This window comes from Rhyacophila brunnea, unplaced genomic scaffold, assembly GCF_057557595.1.
Source record: "Rhyacophila brunnea isolate RB1 unplaced genomic scaffold, BYU_Rbru_1.0 scaffold_15, whole genome shotgun sequence".
NCBI classification, from domain to species: Eukaryota; Metazoa; Arthropoda; class Insecta; order Trichoptera; family Rhyacophilidae; genus Rhyacophila; species Rhyacophila brunnea.
Genome location: NW_028232806.1, coordinates 14077425 through 14088746, shown reverse-complemented (window position 1 = coordinate 14088746; position 11322 = coordinate 14077425). Strand labels below are relative to the sequence as shown.

General features: G+C 32.8%; 1 long non-coding RNA gene across 1 annotated transcript; it reads left to right on the top strand.

The window, feature by feature from the left end:
* Nucleotides 1–3881: 3881 nt before the first annotated feature.
* Nucleotides 3882–10945, top strand: LOC147074937 (uncharacterized). The gene is made up of 4 exons (XR_015070021.1): nucleotides 3882–3997; nucleotides 4522–4677; nucleotides 6278–6427; nucleotides 10222–10945. It is a non-coding gene; the product is annotated as an uncharacterized LOC147074937 (long non-coding RNA).
* The last annotated feature ends 377 nt before the right edge of the window (nucleotides 10946–11322 follow it).

Sequence of the window (11322 nt, the reverse complement as noted above, 5' to 3'; positions counted from 1 at the left end):
GGAAAAAACGTTTAAATACGATGCAGATATGATACGCGCATAAACACCTCTCTGCCTTAGTATTTCTAAAGCTTTTTAAGGTTTTTAATCTTTCGAAATCAAAGTCAAGAGCTTTTTTAAAGCGTTATCTTCAAAAAAAATCTTAAATTTCTTTAGCTTTTCTTCCATTTTTTCAAATTTATTTTTATCTATATTATTTTGTGCCCGATATAATATTTTAATATATTATATGGTTTAGTACAAGATAAAATAAACTGGATGATCCGTGACATTCATGAATTGGTGCAACCATATAAGGCACTCAATTTTTGCTTTAACATGCTGATGCTTATAAGGCAAAACAGCGTGGACGACACAAATGCATGCTTACGATCCAAATAAGTATGACTGTTGAACCACGCGCATTCGATAACCGCTTGTGAATGCGACATCTCACAATAACTCGTAGGTGAGCACCCTTAAATACCTGCAGGCTAGATATTTATCACAAGACTGGGTATGGGTAAATGTACCAGTAAATACAGGGAATTGATACAGAACTTGTTATTGTACCATCTTTAAAGTATCTAATTGTATCCTCAATAAGAAGCTCTATAACCATGGTGTTATTACCCGTTCTATATGCCCACGTGGCGGAAAAATACAGGATGTAAACCACATCCTCTGGAGATATTCTAAAATATATACGGACAGAGAAGAGCTGCTCCAGTCGGTTAAAACAGCTGTTAAACACATCGGACAGTCCTACCTGGTAGTAACAAAGGGTAAATTTGTTGCATTTAAAAAAATTGCGGCGTCATACTGTCAACGCGAAGATCGTTCGACTGCTGACAATAAGATCTCGTCGATAACCGAAAGTCGCTGTAGTCGACTAAACAGGAGGTGCTTGTTAGTTCACAGTGGACAAGAAGTTCTTGTTTGACAATACTTAGATTGTTTAGCAGTTTTGTAGAAGCTTTTGTATTTACCTTTTTTTAATTGTATCTCTACATGTTCCTATCTCCCGTGGGCACTTTTAACTTAAAGTCATATAAATTCAGTCAAAGCAGAATTACTGAGTGCATGGCGACATAAATCTTGAGTTACTGCTCCTGAGAAATTCCCAGTCATATGCCCGATTAATACCGGGTATGGTACGGGGCGGTATATATTGATGGGACCATTAACTTCTATGTACCCTCAATTAAATGAAAAAAACAAATTTAATTGCATTCGAAATTATACAACTCAATGCAACATATAATAAGTATAGTAATAATTACATTGTTTCCATTCAATTTAACATTGAAATCTATAAAAAAATTAAGTGATCATATTTTATAGATATTTTGGTGATAAACTGTTTTGTTAACAACAAAATAATATGTAGGTACGTATTTCAATAATAATTATGATTGTATAAACCAGTGGTGGCCAAACCGTGGCGCATTGGATGATTACAAGTGGCGCATTGCACATTTTGCGCATCTTAGTTGATATTGCTAGCTATCTCAGTGATCTCAATTTAAAACAACAAGGCAAGAATAAATTATTTCCTAGCTTAGTAAATAGCATCAGTTCATTTAAAATAAAATTAAAACTGTTCATATCTCAGTTATAAAATGGGGATTAGAATCAATTTCCACACTTGAAAGAGCAGAACAACTGTGGTGCAGAGCTATATTCACCAAACGAGACTCTCCAGCAGCTATAGCACCATCAGTTGGTTCCACGACAGCGATAACTCTCTCGTCCAAGAGATCATTTCTGACTATTGTAGATTGGTGCTTCAATAAACGTGTGTTTTTTGAACTGGCATAAATTAATTATTTTAATTGTGTGATTGAGTTATTCCTTTTTCTCCGCCAACTGAAGCAGATCCTACCCCTATTTTCCAGCCCCAACCGTGAACGTTAGAAGGTAGAAAAGGTACTTGCGTTGTATGGCGCATCTGAACTCGTCTGTGAAAAAAATTGTGCACATTATGCAAAAGGTTGGCTATAAACACAACATTCTATCATGCATCCATCAATAATAATTATTGTGGGGACATATTATTAAAGATCCATCAGTATAAGTTGTCTTGAGGCGCCAAGTGCTAACATTTGACATATTATCATTCAATACTTTGTATACTAGTGTGATGAGTTTAGTTCTAAATTCGAACACCGAATGATTTATATTTATTTATGTATATCTACACGAGCACTGCACGCCACGCAAGTGGAGTGCAATGCATCAAAAAATGTATCTGAAAACTCTCACTACATTATAATACTTACAAGAATTCACCAAATTCTTTTAATTGTTGATACTATATTTCATGAATTTCTACATTCTTTCTTTCTTTGTTCTATTTTCATACGATTACCTGCTGATATTTCTATACCATTCTAGCAGTGGTTGGAAACATTTTTTCCGATTGAGTCGCTTTATTTTTCAGAGTGATCGCGATCGTCAGAAATAATAATATAGATAGGCACCTAGTTAAAAAAAAATTAAATACAACTAGATATTTTCTTATTACCTACATACTTTGTGTACATGCGATTACCTAGCTTAAAGTTAATTTAATTTAAAAACAACATCATTGGTAGTCATAAACTGATGCAATAATATATCAATTCAAACACAAGTTTAGTTAAACATATATTTTTAAATTTTAAACACGTGCTCGCAGTTTTTAAATGAATGTAATCATTCAAATCAATATTTTACCGGCGACTTTTACAAAAAATATTTAATTCAGTCGCAGAAATTCTGTTTACTTCTTCTTACTCTAACGCTAACGCATCTAGCGTAGATAAATAATTATAAGCGTGCCGAATGCTTTATCATTCGCACTGATGGCGATCAGGCCTTGATGTACATTAATTAAATATTGTTTGGAATTGCCTAATCAATTGGTCAAACACCACTGCCGAATAGTATATCCACCAATGTTGATTACTATAACGCTAATCTTCAACTTTCAAACATAATATTGTAGGGGACCTGTGTAATTCGTACGCATCATAATAAATCGTAACTGCGCATATGCAATGTTCAATTCTTTCACTATAGCATTAATAGACTTCTATATGAACGAAGTATGTGGAAAATAAAATCACAACTAAATTTTAATCTGCCCTGAAGCTTGGTATGTCAGAATCATTCAATAGTTTTTTTTATTCTATCTTACAGATAAATTTCGATGAATGGTAGCAAAATTAACTCAGCCTATATTATAATAAGGTTCATTTTCAAACTTCAATATGCTTTGTAAAATTTGGATTCAGTCAAAAGGCCAAACTTGAGACCCTAAAAAGCCGCAGGTTCGTCACTCCTGCTAGCTTATCGACGCACAACCTAGCCGCTAGCGGCTAGAATAAGCTACTATGGATCTGGGACGATTTGGCGCCGGGACAACTGGACTCCACGCAATTCGAAAATAAATAGACGTTAGGTACTTATAGGTTCTTTCAAAAAATTTATTTAATATTATTATTTATATTTAAATTATTACATTATGATTTAATTGTTGGTGAGAATTTAAATATCCACACATAAATAATGATTTAATCGTGCATATGTTTAAGTTCCAAAGAAAAAACATTTTTTTATTTTATTCTCAATCCGCAATAAAAAAACATTATGTTAAGAGTCAAATAAATTAAAACTACTAAGTAGTAGATAGAAACTGATTAAAATTCCTCGTCTACTTGTCTACGACAGTGCGGCGTCCAATTGTTCCATTGGCGTTACTACTGACTTCATAAAATCATTTATGTAGCTATAAAACAAACATTCATCTGCATTATTATTACTTATTATTATGCCATTTTAATTCGTTTTTGATGAATTTAGTGTCATTTGCATATTTTTATCATTTCGACTCATTATTATAGTAATAACGAACCTTGAAACATACATCATTGAAATGGAGGCGCGTAAACAAGTGTTTTTTGGTATATTTACCATAATAATATGTGGCGAATATTTTTCGGCGTCTGGAAGTTTAACTTTTATGAAAAATTTTGTGAGTTATATTCTTATCTATTCGTGAGTTATATTTTGTAGAACATATCCATTTTATTGTCATCGGTCTAGACCTCCTACTGACGGAAAATTTTCAACCACCCTAAACTATATTCCATGTTTTGCACTTAACTGTTCAGGGGGGACGTCAGACGTATGATCAGTGACATCTCTAAGCGGACTTAGAATGACCTTAGATTATCTAATTGCAAAACTAATTCTGGATTTAAATGGACCCAATGGTATACTTTGCCGTGAAAATAACTTTAGGTGTCGATAAAAAAGATATACATTAATAAACTAGAGGTAGTTTTTTTTAATATCTGTTGAATGCCTCTTCATCGAGATAAACATAAACCTACACATTGTTATGGTATTTGATTTAATACAAGAGAATAGCATTCCTTAAATGGAATAGTACAGAGCTTGAATCCATTAAAATTTAAATTCAAGTTCTATCAAGTACCTTCGATCGATAGTATTGATATTAATAATAGAATAGCATCCAATTGTTTTATTTTTCAGGGGCCTTCCGGATATACTTTTACCAATTTTTATGTGTGTAAAGGTAATAAGCAACACAATTTGACAAAACTCAACATAGACATGACCACTACACATAATAATCACTCTATCATTGTTGGAAACTACACATTATTTGAGGATGCACCTAATGTTATGGTAATAATGGTTTTTTTAATCGATTTCGTAGATAAAATGTGGTATATAGAGCCTGATTTCGGAAAGTGTACGCTGGAGGGATCCTGGAGGAAAGGAAGGCGGCGTAACAAGCCTCAGCAACAGTAAATTTAGTACTATTACAAATAACCAGCACCTATGATCAGGAACCGCCTCAGGCCATTTCCTGGCACTCTGTCTTACAAATAATTAACTACCTACGTTTTTGCAGACATTTTTTGTTTTGATTATGTTAGGCCACTGAATCATTCCGAAACTTCAGTATAACCACTGATATTAACGTGAGAAAAAATGATTTTTATCTATCTACCAGTGGCGTGCGGTTCATGGATGCTGTAAATCCTCCGCATCTCCCGTAATGATTAATATGTAATAATATCATGTGGGTATGTATATATTGCGCAATAGTTTGGTAGATTTAGTTTGAAAATTTTATATTATTAGTATTAAAATATTATATCACAGCCATCACCATCATTCTTCATAGACCGGCAGCCAAGTTTCAACTAGACACAAAAACCTACGTTGATAATATGTGGCAAAGAGTATAGTTGTATTTATTTTTCAACAGTATCCCTGCAAACAAAGGTCACCGCATGCCGCTGCTATCTACTGATTTAGTATTAGAGAAAATATTATTTTTAACGTGGTTATTGTCAATTATTTGTCCGAGTTCTTAACTTCGACTTTTAACCAAATATGTATGAATTTACTGATAAATTGATTTATTTTTATTTACAACTACCTACTGCTCAAAAAAGTAACAAATACGCGAAAAGTCAAACTGCTAATATCAATAATAGAAAGTTCGTTCAAAACAAAGAAATAAAAAACCACAGCGCTGCACCATCCTAAGTAATTTCCTACTGCAAAAACTAATTGGGCACTCCCAGGCAATGTGTGTCGAGATTATTAGATTTATTTTATAATTTTATGAAAATCCATCACTATAATTATGACTAGGATTCCAAGTTACATGCAATGTCTGGTGAGGCATCGCAATTAGTAATAAAAGCATTAACAAATTTATATTGCTCAATATAAATTATGATTCTTATTTATTTTAAACTTATATGTAATAGCTACCATAATACGATTAATTTTTATTGTTTTTGCATTAATTTCCTGTTAATGTTTTTTCTAGTATTTATGTTACTAGGTATACTATGTTATTAATATTATACTTTTAAATCTTTATTTATTGATTTCTTTTAAATTTAAAACTTATTAGTCCTATCTGCAGGCATGTAATAGTACTATTGGTTCAGCAGAATAACTTTATTTTCTCATAAATTTAAAAATGTATTTTCTTTGTAGATTTATGAAAAATTATGATAAAAATGGGCAAAAAAACTTTATTAACATTATATTAATAAATAAATTTTTGATAGATATATTATACCTATAGATATTTCACTTGTATGTATTTTTTAAAGCAAAATCATAAATTTCCATTACTTCTACCAATTTTATTTGTCATTACCAATTAGAACATCTCGCACCACACTACATTTTCTGCCTCTCCCGCTCTACGGAGAGTAGTTCCGGACAGCTAAATTGATATTTTAATAATATGTTTCAGTTTAAAGCAACTGTTTCCCAATTAAAAGACAACCAGTATCGTAAGGTATATTCTGTGGATGATGCCAACATATGTAATCCAGGAAGACAATATATTATCGTGCTTGTAAAATTATTGGCAGAGGTCGATAATAAATGTATAATTAAAAAGGTATGCGTTAAATATAGTAGTATTCTGGCGTAAAAATATGTTATATATTAATATTCACTATATTATTAATTATTATAAAGTCGATTAAGGTCTAATATTGAATCAGAATAATATCCAATAATGTCGACGAATGTACGCTCGATGTCTTCGAGGGAAGTTAGAGTGCTGCGCTGGATATATTCTGGCCACATACTACCGGTAGTCCCAGAAGTACCCGACCTGACGTATAGATTGCAGTTATTGTTTGAAAATAGTGACCATGATAGAAAGTACCGTAAAGTAAGTAAGTAAGAATTAATAAAACATGAAACGGTGGTGAAATTCTGTCAATCCCAAAGACTGAGGTGGGCTGGACACGTTGAGAGAATGCCTGAGCACAGGACGCCAAAAATCATGACCAAGTGGATCCCACAGCGGAAACGGCCTAGTGGCAGACCAAAGAAGAGGTGGGCTGACGGTATCGAAGAGGACTGGAGAAAGATGGGGAGGGCTGGAGACTGGAGAGGAGCAGCCAGGGAAAGGAGCGTGTGGAGGACAATTGTAGAGGAGGCCAAATCCCGCCCCGGGATGTAGTGCCGAGAAAGAAGAAGAAAATAGAAAGTACCAACCTTATAAAGCCTAAGTTTGAAGTTTGACGATGCTACGTTGTTCAGCAATTATTTGTCAGCCATCAACAGTGAACGCTCTCAGTGAATTTGTAAACATGAAAAAAATTGGTCATATTTATGTGATACGTTACTTTCATTTAAAAGACTTCAGTCCAACTGATATCAAAGCGGCGCTAGATTCTACTCTGGAGTGCCTGTTCCTTTGTTTACAACAGTAACATATTGGGTGACTGAGTTTAAATGAGGCTGTACGAGCTGCCAAGACAAACATCGCAGTGGTCGACCAAATGAGGTGACCATGCCAGAAATGGTGACGAAAATCCACAAAATGTTATTGGATGAACGTCGACTGAAATTGCGCGAGCTAGTAGACATAGTAGGCATTTCAAAAAGTGCTGTACATCACATATTGACTGAAAATTTGGACATGAGAAAGCTCCGCGCAAAGTGGGTGCCGCGATTACTCACAATGGAACAAAAACACCATCGTGAGGATGTTTCAATCGAGTGTTTGACGAAGTTTCACTGCAATAAAGCAGAGTGTTTGCATCTATTCATAACCATGGATGAAATATGAGTTCATCATTTTACACCTGAGACGAAAGAACAGTCAAAACAATCGACTAAAAGGGGAGAATCGGCTTCAAAGAAGGCGAAGACAGTTCCATCTGCAGGCAACGTCATGGCGTCAGTTTTTTGGGATGCACGTGGGGTAATTTTCATTGATTATCTTCAAAAAGGAAAATCAATCAACGGCGTGTATTATGCAAACTTATTGCAGCGTTTGAGTGATGAAATCAAGAAAAAACAACCGCATTTGGCGAAAAAAAAAGTTTCGTTTCATCAGGACAATTCATCAGTTCACACATCCGTTATCACGATGGGCAAAATCAATGAGTTAAAGTTCGAATTGCTTCCTTATGCACCTTTTTCGCCAGATTTAGCCCCCTCAAATTATTTTCCGTTTCCAAACTTGACAAAATGGCTCGGTGGTAAAAGATTTGCCAACAATGAAGAGGTGGAGTCGGCGGTTGATGGCTATTTTGGGGAGCTCGACGATTCTCATTATAAACAGGGTGTTAAAGCAATTGAACATCGCTGTAAAAAGTATATCGACCTTAATGGAGACTACGTAAAGAAATAAATAAAAAAATTCAAATTTTTCGGGTTAGGTCGGGTACTTCTGGGACCACCCTCGTATATGGAGACATATGGCGTGTATGACATAACCTGGAAAATATCTTTACGTGTATTAAACATGGTAGACTCTGATGGGCGAATTATGAAGCAAAAATTAACGGTTCCCAGCTGCCAAGAGTCATCCTGGATATCAAACCAAACCTGGAGGATACTTTTCCATGATACGTGAGATGGAGGATGTTCCCGGAGGAGTCCACAACCTTGGGTTGTTAAGTCAGTGATTATGAGGATGATTATTATCATTCAGACAATGGTATAATGGCACAACAGTCATAATCTAATGCGTCATTATACACAGCAAAATTAAAAGTATGCAACTAATGCAAAAATTGATATCGTACAATCGGAAAAAATACTTTAAATATAATTTTAGTTACTAATGACATGACTAGACAACATAAAAACTACAAAATAAAATGAACAAAAAGGCATCAAGATTTAATTATAGCCTTACTAGTAATTCTATACATTCTGACAGCCAACATGTAATACCTACTGTCTTAATCTCATATCTCTTTCTCACAATAAAATTGAGTATGTCGCTCTTTGTCGCTTAGATCTTTATCTTTTATTTGTAATGGAATGCGACGCTCTGTATATAATGTGCATTTTATAATGTTTGATATGTAAATGAAATCTGACGGATATCTATCAATTATATGTAATTACTGGATAATACTATAGATTTTGAAAATTTTAACATTTTAATTAGATTTAATATTGATGACTCTATGCATAGCCGAATTATGAAGATGACTAAGTTCATATTACCTGACACCACAGTAACGGAGTGTTATTAAACGTGTAAGGGGTATTTTCCGATATATTATGTTTCTTTATCGGAACAATTGCAGATTTGTAAATGAACCTTTCATGGTGATATTATTAAATTTATCTTTTAAGTATGTTTAATTTGTAACTTTCCATATTGATTTTTATTTTGTCGCTGATATCAGCGATGTCGAATGACTTTCGCATTGAATTTGATATTTTATCTGGCAATATGGATCCACGATACATCATTAGATAAAGGTGATAGGTGACGTAAAGAGGTGTAAATAAATGTTATATATTAAAACCGATATTTAACTCAATAATATTCTTGTTATTGCTAAATATCCGGACAAAACAGAACACGATAATAACAGAATAAACAATAAACAGAACATCTATGAAAATTCAGAATAGGGGAAAAATAAAATATTTATTTTTGTTGTATCTATTTTATTAATTAAATACTAATAAAACTATAAATATTTTATATATATATATATATATACAATTACTGTATGTTGGCCATTCGGCGAAGAAACCTCAATTCATCTTCTTGATTTTGATATTTCTTAACTACTATTGCCACTCGATTACAGGGTCTCATACCTTTCTTTTCTAACGTCAAGGTGACCTTTGTGAGCATTGGCTAATAATAACCGTAATATCTATTTTATAATATATATTAAATAATCTCATATTTTAGGTGACTTAAGGCGATGTGAAAACCTTCACAATAATTTGCAGTTTGAGCAAATTTTTCAGCAGCAGCCTCAAAATGATTCCATATTCTAATTGCAAAGAGAGGTGATCTTCCTGCAACTCCTTCGGTGTAGGTTGAGAAGAAATATGTGAGAACTTCATTGTAGTTATTCTCATTAGGAAATGTGGCAGCTAGTATTGGTCAAAGACAGTTCTTACATCCGGTATTGGCACAAAAGAGAGAGCAGGTATGAACTTCAGTTTCAACTTCATGAAAACATGTATTAGAAAAAATATATACAACATAATCTAGAGATACGACAATTTCAATATTAAATGTTATATTTTTCCTCTGTTCTGAATTTTCATAGTTCTGAACTGTCATATTTCTGTTTATCGCTGGTATGTTTTGTCATCGTTGTTAATTCATGTTCTTTTATATCTTTTTTCTAATTATTTATGTTCTGCTATATCATATTCTGTTTATCCATATAACCGAATATCATATTCTAGGTAAATGACAAAATTGTGAACGTAGACTTGACCAAGATGACTAGTATTGAATGGAATGGAAATGGAATATATGGAAAGCACAGGATTAGGTTACAGGCATATACAAAAACAGGAAATATATTTTGTATTTCATACGATCAAGAAATGTTCCCCATAAATAAATTGGCCAAACCATGAAATAATGCCCACATTATAAGTTTATAATTTTTTTTATATAACCACTGTTCTCGAATACCACTATACTTATTTTATATTTGGTATATACGCATTCTCTACTATTTGACGTGGATTCTCAATCCATCAGGTTAGGTTACATGGTTTAGGTTTTTTTTTCTTTCATTGGCTCTACAATCCAGTGTAGATCTTGGCCGCACCCAAAAGAGCTTTCGTAACAGTGTTACCACTTATTCAATCTATGAAAAACGCAATTAAATGCAACATGCCGTGAAAATGGTATACGTTATACGACTTCTGTCATGGACGCTAGAGTTATTAACTATATTTTGATTTGAAATATCAAAGTTGCATAGCTTTCGGGAGGTTTTTTATTATGTCGTATATATAAAATCTAATTTAAGTATGTTTACAAGATTAAAGCTATATTTTATATAAATAAATAGGATTTCATGTAACATACATTTTTTTTTATAAAAATTGTTGTTTTTTTTTCAAATTAATATAAATACATTATAACTATAAACTTTTCAATATAATAGATAAAATTTAATAAACTAAATTTTATTAATAAACCTAACAATAAAATAATATTTAATAGTAAGATGAGATCTTTTTATGAATTCACATTTAATATTTTTTTCTTTTCAGTGCTCTTAGTTACGTATTTATTAATTAAAATACTTTAAAATACAAAATTTTACAACATCTCGTGCATTTACACACTGGAAAAAATCATTTTGTAGAAAAAAAAATACGACACCCGACGGGAGCTGAACCTGTATCTGCTGGATTTGTGCCAGTATGCTTTTCTAATTAATCATAGTTAATTATGACGATTTTAACTAGTAGTTGTTACATGAAATAATTATCGAGTTACGTTGTAATGTTGGCTATCGGTTTTAATATATTAAATTAAGGTAGGTA